Source organism: Capra hircus, chromosome 4 (genome assembly GCF_001704415.2).
Source record: "Capra hircus breed San Clemente chromosome 4, ASM170441v1, whole genome shotgun sequence".
NCBI classification, from domain to species: domain Eukaryota; kingdom Metazoa; phylum Chordata; class Mammalia; order Artiodactyla; family Bovidae; genus Capra; species Capra hircus.
In genome coordinates, this window is record NC_030811.1 from 105,397,769 (window position 1) to 105,410,166 (window position 12,398).

The 12,398-nt window shown below is 39.7% G+C and overlaps 1 protein-coding gene across 2 annotated transcripts in view; it reads left to right on the forward strand.

Moving 5' to 3' along the window:
- ASNS (asparagine synthetase (glutamine-hydrolyzing)) overlaps window positions 1-12,398 on the forward strand; it is a 152,701-nt gene that overhangs the window by 1,347 nt on the left and 138,956 nt on the right. The gene's annotated exons all lie outside the window — the stretch shown is intronic.

A 12,398-nucleotide genomic window follows, 5' to 3' on the forward strand; every position in this document is an offset into this window, starting at 1 on the left:
GGAAATAGCTATTATTTTCATGAAAGCAATGTACACTTATTGAAACAAATGTAAAAAATTTCCAAATGTCATAATTCAGAGATAACAATTTTTTAAAATTCATGTCATGTTCCAGATGTCTCTAAGAATAAAAACATATAAAGGTATAGAAATACAATGTATGATAAACTGGATTTTATCATGTACACAGTTCTTTTTTCATGAACAATATATCATGAATAACATCATTTTTAAAAGTTGCCTAGTGTGAAGTGGACGTACCATTGTTTATCTAACCGGTATTCTATTGGTTCATTTCTGTTTTTTCCCCCAAATGTTTACTATTTTAAACAACTCTGTGATGAGTTTCTTAATGCATGTACCTTTGCACAACTGTACCGCTGTCTTCTTGAATAAATTCCTTGAAGTGACATTAATGTCAGCCAACTTTTCTTCATTATTAACTAGAAAAAAAGCTGTGGTTACTTTGAAAAATACGATTTACATGTGAGATGCAAAATGACCAGATTCTCCCATTTGAAACACAGATTAACCTTGAACAGTATGTTTGTCTATCTGGAGTGTGTTTCAGGAATGTGTGTCAAAGCTCCTTGGAGCAAAGTGATAGACACTGATAGTTGATTAAACCAAAATCCCTTCTCTATTACTTGCAGAACTCTGACTTTTTTTCAGGGCAACTGTGTCCAGTTAAAAATACTTGTTTACTCAGGCTCCTATAAGCCATGGTTTCCCATGTGATCTATCAGCAGAATGAAAGTAGATATTGCTCATAGAGGCTCAAAGTTTTATGGAAGAAACTTTCTGTTAGCCATTGGACCTATACCTGTCCTTTATCTTACCTGGAACAGTGATATGATGCTAGATGTGGAGCAGCCCTGTTTCAACCACAGTAACAAAATAATAGCGTAGCCAGAGGGACTGGCTTGTGATTGCTTTGAAGGGTCAGCTTATCAGCCCTGGTCTGCTCATTTCTGGGTTTATTGTTATATAAAGGGGTTTGTTGTTATATGAAGGAAAATAAATCCATTTTCTTTAAGGTTTTTGTTGTTTTTGTTATAAGCACTGAATAAAATTCCTAATTGGCATAAAAAGATAGGAAAAGTCATTATTTATTTAGCACTATAGGTAGAATTTTTTAATAAACAGGGTAAGATGAAAATGGGAACAAAAAATGGAAACAAGCAACAGCAAAAAACCACTCTCTAATAAACTTAGTTTTCCTTTAAATATCCAAATATTACAATTAGATTAACAACTCTTTAGTAGTAATTAGGTTAAATTCTATAAATTATATTTATATAATAATGTATAGATTAAATGGACTTCCTTGGTGGCTCAGACGGTAAAAGCATCTGCCTACAATGTGGGAGACCTGGATTCGATCCCTAGGTCGGGAAGATCCTCTGAAGAAGGAAATGGCAACCCACTCCTGTACTTTTGCCTGGAAAGTCCCATGGACGGAGGATCGTGGTAGGCTACAATCCATGGGGTCGCAGAGAGTTGGACATGATTGAGCAACTAAACTTCTAAAACTATAAATTATTTAGAATTTAATATAAATTGAATTTATAAATTAAATTAAAACTACTGGTATAGTAGTTTTAAAATATGTTCACAAGTTCTCTGATACTTCTTCTTTCAAAAATTGAGCTTAATTCCCCTCACCTAGAATTTGGACTGTACTTAGTGACTTGTTCTCATAAAGAGAATGTAGAAATGTTGTGATGTGACTTCTAAGTGGAGACTATATATGTGCCAGCTTTCTTCTTGCTCTCTCTGGGATTGCTCACTGGGGAAAGGTAATTGTCATGTCGTAAGGACACTCAGCAACTTAGAGAGAGGCCCATGTTGTGAATAACTAAGGCTTCCAGCCAACAGTCAGTGAGGAACTGAGAGCTTCTGAAAACAGCCATGTGAGTGAATTTGGGAGCAGATCCTTCAGCCTAGCCAAGCCTTCACGTAACTGCATCCCTTGTCAGTATCTTTGTTGTACCCGAAGAGAGTCCATGAGCCAGAATCACTCAGTTTAGCCACTCCCAAATTCAAGTCTGCAGGAACTGTAAAATAATAAATGTTTGTTGTTATAAGCCATGTGCAGCAAAAGTAACTACTAAAAAGCTGGATATAGTGGAGCCTACCTAGCACAATCTAGGTATTTGATTATTTGTTGTTTTGAATGAGTAAACAACTGAATGAAGTACAATATAGTATCTTTTTCACTTAAAGGGTAACATACCATGCTTGTATTATTTTTGACCCCTGACACCTGTATTCTGTAAGGTTTTTCTGACATGATCGTAGGGAGATGAGTTGTGAATCTTATTGAAATCTGAACAATGACAGTCCTGGAAGAAACATATAATGAATAGTGCAGTGGAACCCTTGAGATGTGAATGATGCTCTCTCTCTCTTTTTTTTTTTTTTTTTACTTTTATTTGCATTTATTTTTTGCAGCATTTGTTCCTGGGCCGTAAGTTTTTGTTTCTTTACTTTCTTCTGGGATATCTTTTTCTTCTGTGCAACCTTCTCTTCTGGTTTAGGAACAATCTGTTCTTTTTCAGTAAGGATCTCAGTTTTGTCAGTAATTAGCTGAGTAGCAAGTTATCAAAGCCCTCTAAATCTCAATTTTCCCTATTGCTAAATTGGAGAAAGTAATTCTGACTGTCCTCGAAAGGTAGTCAGTGGGATTATATGTGACGGGGATTATATCATTCTTTTAATTACATTAGATTCATAAGTTAAATATTTTAGGAGTGTGTACCATGAAAACTTTTCTTTTAAGAAGTGATAACAAATAACTAATTTTACTGATGGCTCAGATGGTAAAGAATCCACCTGCAATGCAGGAGATGGCATTTCAGTCCCTGGGTCAGGAAGATCCCTGGAGAAGGGAATGACTACCCACTCCAGTGTTCTTGCCTGGCGAATTCCATGGACAGAGGAGCCTGGCAGGCTACAGTCCATGGGGTCACAAAGTGTTGGACACAACTGAATGACTAACACTTTGTAAAATATTAGTATTGTTCATAGTAAGAAGTTAGGATTTAAGAGTATAGCAGGATGGTAAGGTATTATATGTCAGATCTCATTTTATTACCTTGTTGAAATTTTATTGCATGGTAAAAAGAATACATAATTATGACTGGCTCCTTTCTTTTTTCAAGAATTAATTTGTAATTGTGGCTGGGTGTGTGTCCCTCTTTATGGTAACAGTGGTAGTTAAACATACTTAGTAATAAACATACATTTAACCAATAATTTAGTTTGAGTCTAAGCAAAATTGTACCCAACAGCAAAAAAAATAAATAGTAGAAAACATGTCTTTCTCTTTCAGAGAGGAGGCCTTGGGCACAAAAGGGAAAGCATTATGTAATGGAACGTCAGAGGTAGAGATTATGCAATTACAGACAATACACAGTTTGGTGGTGTGGCTAAGTCCAGAGGTAAATACATGAGGGTGAGTAAGACAAGACTTAAGTGTAAGATTCAAGTCTTGATAATGTAATGGGTGAACTGTCCAAACTTCCAGGTTTTGTTGTGTTTTCTGCTATTCAGCTATAACTCTAAATTAGATGAAACTACAGACTCAACTAGATATCAGAGTATTTGTGGTTGTAGATGACCCCAACTACCTACCATCTTTATTAACCTGAGTAGGAAGAAGAACCCAAGAAAAAAGAGACAGAGCTTCCTTCTCTGGAGACAGCATGCTTTTCAATGGAGCTTCTCATTTCTTTAAAAATTCCTGCTAGGATACAGTATTTTCATTCTGTGGAATCCAAGAGAGCATTTTCCAAACAGTTTTTATTCCTTGCAGCTACATGTGCACAAAATCAACCAAGATTTTGAGACAGTTGGAAAGGCTAGTGTTATTTTCTGAATTGACTGACATGTGAAGGAGATAAAGGTGGAGAACAAAGGAGGAGATAAGGAAAAAAGGAAAGTCTAGGAAATACTTTTAACCTCAAGGAAAGAGGACTCAGCATGACTCACAAGTTATTAGCTTGAAAGCAGAGTCTGCCACGTGTGCACTGAGGAACCAGAGAAATAGTCTCAGCTTAGAAGGCTGGGCTCCCTGGGGTTATTCTGTGTTGCGCTAGTTCCCTGGAATAAGCATCAGAATATGCCTTTATTATTTTCCCTGGTGGCTCAACAAAAGCAGAAAACATTTGTTGTAAATGAAGTAGGTGATGCTTTAAAATCCCTAAGCAGTACATTATTTATAAATGTGTTCATTACCTCTGTTAGTGTAAAAAACGGACAAATTTTAGCTATGTAAAGTGGCACAATTTTTTTCTTCTTTCTCTTAAGTTGTATTTAAAGGTTTTTAGATCTAGGAATGGGTTGGATAGATACTTTGTTGGGTTTCTGTCCATCATCCACTGAGAAGAACTCTCTTCCTTTTCCTCCAAGTCCCATTTAGAGGTTTGGTCTCTCTAACCATGTATATATATATACTATAGGACCCTTGTCCCTTCTTGATTGGATGGAGTTTGATCCTTGAAGGAATCTGACTCAATCAGATCCTTTCCTCTGAGGATTTGGAATTGGAAGAGAAGTTTTAGTTGCTCTCTATTGAACGCTGAAACTGTAACACAAACGGGGGCTTGTAACCCAAACATGTGAACCCAAGGTAAGGGGAACCTATTATAGACAGAGAGGGAAATGAAGCAGACTGTCTGAGAAACGACCCTGAGCTTTGGTGCTATCACAGAGACAGAGAACGAAAGGGAAGAGAGTCATTTTCTAGCTTCTCACAGATTTCCCATGACCTCCATCCCACTAACGGCCCAATTCCTCTTGAGATCCAAGAATCCCTACATTGTATTCTTACATTGTTGCACTTTTTTGTTGTTAAGTTAGTTTGAGTGGATAATTTTTCCATTCTTTAAAACACGTTTCATCACTTCGTTTAAGAGTGATCTGAATCGTTCTTTTCATTTATAAGTAAAAAGCCTTTTGAAAGCTTTGGCCTGAGGAAAACATAAATCTTTGAAAAGCATGCAAAATTTCAGTCTTTTTTTTTTTTTTTTTCAGTCTTTTGAATGAAAAGAGCAAAATGGCAGAGTAGGAAGCTTCCCGCTTCCATTCTTCCACAGAAACATTGAAAACTAAGCAGAAACCATCAGTTTTGTGACAACTCTAGAAAACAGTAGAACGCTTACAGCCACCACATGAGCACTGAATCAAGAAAGAGGCACTTCAAAATAACAGGAAGGTTTTGTAGTGAGTTATTTGTCCTTCCACTACCATGGCCCCTTCATGTGTGTGCACGCGCGCAGTCGTGTCCGACTCTTCTCGACCCCGTGGACTGTAGCCCGCCAGGTTCCTCTGTCCATGAGGGTTTCCAGGCAAGAGTCCTGGAGTGGGTTGCCATTTCCTCCTCCAGGGGCTCTTCCTGACTCAGGGATCGAACCCACATCTCTTGCATCTCCTGTACGGTCAGGTGGATTCTTTGCCATTGCACCACCTGGGAATCCCATGGTACAGGTTAAGTGAAGTAATAACGGCGAGACTGTCATCCAGGATGCTAGTACCTTTGTAAGAAAAAGGGACTCCAAAGCTGTCTGTCTGTCTCCTCATCATCTGAGGACACAGTGAGAAGACAGGCTGAATGGACAGGAACCTTGATTTTGGACTTTCCAGCCTCCAGAACTATGAGAAGTTTCTGTTATCTAAGGCATCCAGGCTGTGCTATTTTGTTATAGCAGCCCAAGCAGAGTAATACAGGGAGCAGCCCAAAGGACGATGCTCAGTGTTCCACTCAGAACTCAGGAGAAAGCCTGAAAATACTGCAAGCCAAATGAAAAATCTTCAGGCACTTCAGGCAGAAATTATTGTTGAAACATATAGTAGACTGGCTAAGGCAAAAACTGGGGAGAGTTTCTTTGGGAAATTAGGACAATGAAAAGCAACTATGGGGACTCCCCTGGTGATCCAGGGGCTAAGGCTCCTCATTCCCAATGCAGGGGGCTCGGGTTGGATCTGTGATCAGGGAACTAAATCCCACATTCTGCAACCAAGATTAAAGATCCTGCATGCTGTAACTAAGACCCAGCACAGCCAAATAAATAAAAATAAATATTTTTTTAAACGTTTTAAAAAATAAAAGCAACTTTGTAAATGGGGGAATTTAGAAAACCATGTATGTGCCCAGGATAAGACACATGCTCAAAAAACACTTGAGAGGACCCTCAGCTTTTTCTTGGGCTGATCCTTTGGCACAGTGCAAGCCTGGCAAGTTGAAGATCAGTGCCAGTTTGCCAAGACTTGGAGGTTCCCAGCATTCAAAGAAATTTCTATCAAAACATTAGCTGAACACAATCTAAGAAACAGACTTCAATGACCACATTGACAAAGAATATAGTCTTTGCAGTAATAGTTTGGGATCAGCATTGAATAATCTGACTGCTACAGCCTTTCAGCAACCAAAAAGTAGCAAGCCTTGTGAAAAGGAGAGAACCTTACTTCCAAGTACATACTGTGAGTGAATGAAAGTTGCTCAGTGTATCCAACTCTTTGCGACCCCCTGATCTGTAGCCTGCCAGGCTCCTCTGACCGTGGAATTCTCCAGGCAGGAATACTGGAGTGGGTAGCCGTTGCCTTCTCCGAGGGATCTTCCCAACCCAGGGATTGAACCCAGCTCTCCTGCATTGCAGGCGGATTCCTTACCCTCTAGCCACCAGGGAAGTCCCAAGTACATACTACAATAGTAAAATTTCCTGTTTTCATTTTTTAAAAAATCAAAAAGCATACAAAGAAACAGAAAAGTATGGCTATTTCTAAGGAATGAAATAAATTGGTAGAAAGACTGAAGGCAGGAGGAGAAGGGAACGACAGAGGATGAGATGGTTGGATGGCATCACCCACTTGATGGACATGAGTTTGAGCAAGCTCTGGGAGTTTGTGACGGACAGGGAAGCCTGGTGTTCTGCAGTCCATGGGGTTGCAAAGCGTCAGACATGACTGAGCGACTGAACTGAACTGATCTCTGAGGAAGTCCAGACGTTGAAATTACTGGACAGAGATTTAAAAACCACTGTCCTGAAACATGCTCAAAGAACTAATAGAAAACATAGACAAAGAACTAAAGGGATAAATTGAGTGGAATTACATAAAACTTCTGGCCACCTCATGTGAAGAGTTGACTCATTGGGAAAGACTCTGATGCTGGGAGGGATTGGGGGCAGGAGGAGAAGGGGACGACAGAGGATGAGATGGCTGGATGGCATCACTGACTCGATGGACGTGAGTCTGAGTGAAGTCCAGGAGTTGGTGATGGACAGGGAGGCCTGGCGTGCTGCGATTCATGGGGTCGCAAAGAGTCGGACACGACTGAGCAACTGAACTGAACTGAAGCAGCATAAAAATAGTCAGGTTTCCTAGATGCCTACTTCTATCCCAAATAATCCCAGCAAAGAAGGTCAAAGTCTTTCCAATTTTTATTTTGGTATAATTTCAGATTTTACTAAGTTGCAAGAATAGTACAAAGAATCCTCATACAACTTTTCCCTTGATTATTGTTTTAAAATTTTAACCACTCACGTGAACTGTTTTCTTATTTTTCTTCCTCCAAAATTTAGGCTAATAGTGGCTTAACATAAATACTAAACTTGATATGGTAATAAATATAACAATAATAACAATTCTAAAAATTACTTGCTGAACCTGATACATGCCAGACAACAAGTGTTGAACTTGCACCCTCACATACTCATAACCCTATAACTCAGGCACTATTATTATGTTAATTTAATAGATGAAGATACTGAGACATAGGGAGTTTTAGGATCTTGCCCAAGGTCACAAATAAAAATCTTCTGGTGTTGAATGCAAATGAAACCATTCAGATTCCTCGACCCTACCTACATTTTGCCTAGTTTTTAACGCTGATCTTTTAAATGAGGTGTCAGCAAACTGTAGCCTTTTGACTAAATCCAGCCCATAGAAGATCTTTATTTGGTCCCAGATCTACTTATACAAGGGTTGCCCATCCTCTTACACAGATGAGTAGGCACAACCTGGGCTCTCTATCCTAACCCGGCTGCTGTGTTTCAGATATCTGGTCATTTTTTTCTGATTACTGTGATTTCTTGTCCTGCTCACAGAAAAGCAGCGGCCTAACTAAGTTGTAACTTCTTAGACACTGTTTGGCCCTTCTAGTGAATGTCTCTGGTCTAAAGGAAATACGTAAGTGCCCAATAAAGTTGACAGGCAAGGTTAATCCTCACCAAGCTGGGGCATTCCTGGGGCATTTTATGGTGACCCACTCTAGACGTCTTAAGTAATAAAAGCAACACTGTGCATGTGATCAAAGGCAGCACACCTGAGGTGGGCAAAGTGTGCATTGCTCTGGTCTTCCTTCAGGACTGAAAGGATTATTCCCCCAGCTATTTGGAGTGCTGCCAACAGACAGCCATCAGGTGTCAGCCCTCTCAGAGAATTGCCTCAGATGCAGCTACCTGCCTCAAGTCAAGATCATGCCTTCTTTCAGGGCACCCACATCCAGTGACTGATTAGCACAGGCATATAGAAACCCAGCCTCCCAACCTCAACAAATAATGTTGTCTAGAGCCGTTCTGTCATCAGAGTTCCCCGCCGGATGGACTAAGGCCTCTGTTAAGACTGCGTCATGGTATAGTTTCTCCTTCTGTCCAGTCTTCTTTTTCTTCCATTTCACAGGCACTGACCTCAAAAGCACTCCCTGATAAGCTATATATGTTCTCATTACTGGGGAACTCAGCCTATGACGAAACCTAAAGCAAGAGGAGAGCTTTTTCTCAACCCTCTAGAAATCCAGGCTTCTTTTTAAATGTCTCTGGTCCATAGATAATACAATTGTGAGTGACTTCTGTTTACCTGGAGTCACCTCTACAAGCATTAACCTTGGTGCTCCACATGAGAAATGAGGAGAAATAGATCCAACGAGCCAGTGCTGTCAGTTATCACAGATGAACCCATAATCATTTCACCATGCTGTTCAGTGTGATTTGGACAATTACTGAAGCTTTTGGGTTGTTTATATTTAATCAGAGGTAGAATTCTGAAATACTTTCAGTATGCCAGGCTTCTTTATAACTGTCTTTGCCTTAGGGTAAACATCAAGGTATTTGCATACATCTTTTTTTTGGGGGGAGTATAGTTGATTTTCAATGTTGTATTAATTCAGGTGTACCGAGAAATAAATCTGTTATACATAACACACTCTAGTATTCTGGTCTGGGAAATCCTGTGGGCAGAGGAGCTTGGTGATCTGCAGTCCATGGGGTCACAAGAGTCAGACATGACTTAGCAACTAAACCACCATCACTATATATACACACACATATATATATGTGTTTAATACATATATCTACTCTTCCCATAGAGACCATTAAAGCGTATTGAATTCCCTGTGCTACACAATAGGTCCTTATTATCTATTTCATGGATATTAATAGTTGCGTATGTCAGTCCCAATCTTCCAATTTAACCTCCCCATATCCCCCAGTAACCATAAGTTCATTTTCTTCATCTGTGACTCTGTTTCTGTTTTGTAGCTAAGTTCATTTGTAGCCTCTTTTTAAATTCTACATGTACGTGATATCATATGATATTTGTCTTTCTCTGACTTCACTCAGTATGACAGTATGATGGTCTCTAGGTTCATCCATGTTGCTGCAAATGGCATTATTTCTCTTTTTATGGAGGAGCACTGTTCCATTGTGTATTTGTTCTGCATCTTCTTTAGCTATTCCTGTCAGTAGACATTAAGGTTGCTTCCGTGCCCCGACTGTTGTGAATAATGCTTCAGTGAGAATAGGGATTATGCACATCTTTTAAGGAAACTTGAAAAATCACATATTAGAGTAAGTATGGGAAGTATTCATGTTTTCCTATTTTTCTGGTATCTTTTAAAAAATGTTTCCTTGGTAATACAACCTGATAGATACTGAGTGCTAAGTTGCTCAGTTGTGTCAGACTCTGAGACCCTATGGACTGTAGCCCACCGGGCTCCTTGTCCATGGGATTCTCCAGGCAAGAATACTGGAGTGGGTTGCCATGCTCTTTTCCAGGGGATCTTCCTGACCCACAGATTGAACCCGCATCTCTTACGCCTACTGCATTGGCAAGTGGGTTCTTTACCACTAGTGCTACCTGGGAAGCCCCATGATAGATACTGGAGATTAGGTAAAAGGTGCTTTAATCCTGGCTATGACACTTAACAGCTGCTTTCTGAGCCTCATGATCCTCCACTGTAAAAGGGAAACAATGATGCCCATTTTTTAGAGTTCAGTTCAGTCACTCAGTCGTGTCCGACTCTGCGACCCCATGAATCGCAGCACGCCAGGCCTCCCTGTCCATCACCAACTCCCGGAGTTCACTCAGACTCACGTCCATCGAGTCAGTGATGCCATCCAGCCATCTCATCCTTGGTCGTCCCCTTCCCCTCCTGCCCCCAATCCCTCCCAGCATCAGAGTCTTTCCCAATGAGTCAACTCTTCTCATGAGGTGGCCAAAGTACTGGAGTTTCAGCTTTAGCATCATTCCTTCCAAAGAAATCCCAGGGCTGATCTCCTTCAGAATAGACTGGTTGGATCTCCTTGCAGTCCAAGGGACTCTTAAGAGTCTTCTCCAACACCACAGTTCAAAAGCATCAATTCTTCGGCACTCAGCCTTCTTCACAGTCCAACTCTCACATCCATACATGACCACAGGAAAAGCCATAGCCTTGACTAGATAGACCATAGTTGGCAAAGTAATGTCTCTGCTTTTGAATATGCTATTCTGGATTGGTCATAACTTTTCTTTCAAGAAGTAAGCATCTTTTAATTTCATGACTGCAGTCACCATCTGCAGTTATTTTGGAGCCCCCAAAAATAAAGTCTGACTCTGTTTCCACTGTTTCCCCATCTATTTCCCATGAAGTGATGGGACCGGATGCCATGATCTTCATTTTCTGAATGTTGAGCTTATTTTAAGCCAACTTTTTCACTCTCCTCTTTCACTTTGATCAAGAGGCTCTTTAGTTCCTCTTCACTTTCTGCCATAAGGGTGGTGTCATTTGCATATCTGAGGTTATTGATATTTCTCCCGGCAATCTTGATTCCAGCTTGTTCTTCTTCCAGCCTAGCATTTCTCGTGATGTACTCTGCATAGAAGTTAAATAAGCAGGGTGACAATATACAGCCTTGATGTACTCCTTTTCCTATTTGGAACTAGTCTGTTGTTCCATGTCCAGTTCTAACTGTTGCTTCCTGACGTGTTGGTTAAGTGAGAGGATATTTGCAAAGGGCCTGCAATATTCAAGTACTCAATGAATGCTAGCTATTTTTATAAAAACATATAATAATGATGATAAGTGGACTGGCCAAAGGTTTTTGAAAGGAAATATCTTTTCAACAAATACTGTAGTTTATTGCTACATATTTTCTTAGCAAACAAAGATAGTCACTATAAAGATTTCTATACTGAAATATACATAAGTGATTGTCATCCAAGAGGCAGTGTTTTGAAAGTAGAGGAGTTGAGTGAAGTGATTTCTAAAGTATTCCTCCTTGCAGTGCACCCTGCAGTGTTTAAAGCCTCGTGAGTCTATGGATTAGGATGACCCTCCAAAAATAAGAGCAACTGTTTCTTGGAATCTGAGTTTTTCTCTATTGAGAGTGGGTGCATGTCGACAGAACACTTGTTGTATTAGTCCTCTTGGCTAATAGTCTACTCGCAAATAATTCAGACTCAATCTATCATAGCATTGTCTATACACCTGACAGTGCAGAAACAGTAATGATTAAACTATTATAACAATGGAAGTTACTGCCCATTATTTTGTCCTAACCTTATGGTAGCTTAAATTCTATTTAAATTGATTGTATATTATGGCTCATTATTTTTCTCTCAATATTAATTACTTCTGATTAGTGCTGTTTATGTATATGGAGGCAATTCTGCCCAAACAGAAGGAAAGAATTCTGCCTTCCTTCTGTCATCTGTTAACCTTGTTCTCAGGAACTAATTTCTCTGATACAATCCCTGCATCTACTGTGCATCTTTGGATGTGTCCTTGGACACATGCTCTCTTTTTCATCTTTTTCATCTCTAGACTGAGTTGCATGTATAAATCCATCCTTTAGAGCCAATTTAGAGTCAAGCTTTACCTCAATTTTGAGCTGGATTTACAGTTTCTCTTACTGAGTGGATCCAGGTTAGCAGACACACAAGACCATCTTTGTTTTTCTCCCCTTCTGTCTCTATATCCATCTTTCTACTTCCTGACTAAGAATAGGAGTCTTTCTTTCCTCATTTCTCAAAAGAAATAGCACAGTATTTTGTGTCTCTCTCTGCTCTGTTTCAGCCACTTAATATAGGTATGAGAGCATTATGTATGAGTCAAGATTGCATTCCCAGTTCCCTTATAT